The sequence below is a fragment of the Triticum dicoccoides genome, chromosome 6A (genome assembly GCF_002162155.2).
Source record: "Triticum dicoccoides isolate Atlit2015 ecotype Zavitan chromosome 6A, WEW_v2.0, whole genome shotgun sequence".
In the NCBI taxonomy this organism is placed as follows: domain Eukaryota; kingdom Viridiplantae; phylum Streptophyta; class Magnoliopsida; order Poales; family Poaceae; genus Triticum; species Triticum dicoccoides.
The window spans coordinates 169,912,515-169,913,017 of NC_041390.1; the positions used below are offsets into that span (position 1 = coordinate 169,912,515).

Consider the following 503-nt stretch of genomic DNA (forward strand, 5'->3'; position numbering starts at 1 on the left):
GGGGGTGTAATTGGATTAGTCTGACCCTTGGATGCGCCAAAATCCTTCATGGCCAGCACCATTGAGCTAGCATCTTCTCTCCTTGTCACCTCTATCGGATAATATCATCAAAAACAAAACACCACTGATTCCAACATTTCCGAAAATCCTCAAGACTCATGGAGTTTCTCCCGGCCAATCAAAACCAGAGAATTCACCCTTTGCTAAGGGGGGGAGTATTATACCTGAAACTCGCAGGTAACAGTAAGTAGGCCGATGAGGGAACTAACCAACAAGATAAATGCACTACCCATTTAATTCGATCATATCTTCTTGTGCTTTCCTCTGAAAGGCAACACAATTTTGTCAAAGAGATGGCCTGAAGCAACATCTTGTTTTGTTCATATCAGAAAGTCTGTATAAAGTATTACATACCTTTAGCAAGAGGGCTTCGGCAACAGTTATGTATGTTCTGATGACCTGGGATAGAATCAACCATAACATCAAAATCAAACTGTAGGAAC

At 41.6% G+C, this 503-nt stretch overlaps 2 long non-coding RNA genes across 3 annotated transcripts in view; one reads left to right on the forward strand and one right to left on the reverse strand.

Annotated features, from left to right (window-relative positions):
- LOC119316459 overlaps nucleotides 1–503 on the forward strand; it is an 8,982-nt gene that overhangs the window by 5,566 nt on the left and 2,913 nt on the right. The gene's annotated exons all lie outside the window — the stretch shown is intronic.
- The window catches only part of LOC119316460, a 1,055-nt gene continuing 578 nt past the window's right edge, over nucleotides 27–503 (reverse strand). Inside the window, exons 2-3 of one of the 2 annotated variants that reach the window (XR_005153014.1) lie at nucleotides 415–459; nucleotides 27–324 (exon numbers count right to left, since the gene is read on the reverse strand). This is a non-coding gene — a long non-coding RNA (uncharacterized LOC119316460). The remainder of the gene's footprint in view (nucleotides 325–414; nucleotides 460–503) is intronic. The other variant, XR_005153015.1, reaches the window with a different exon arrangement.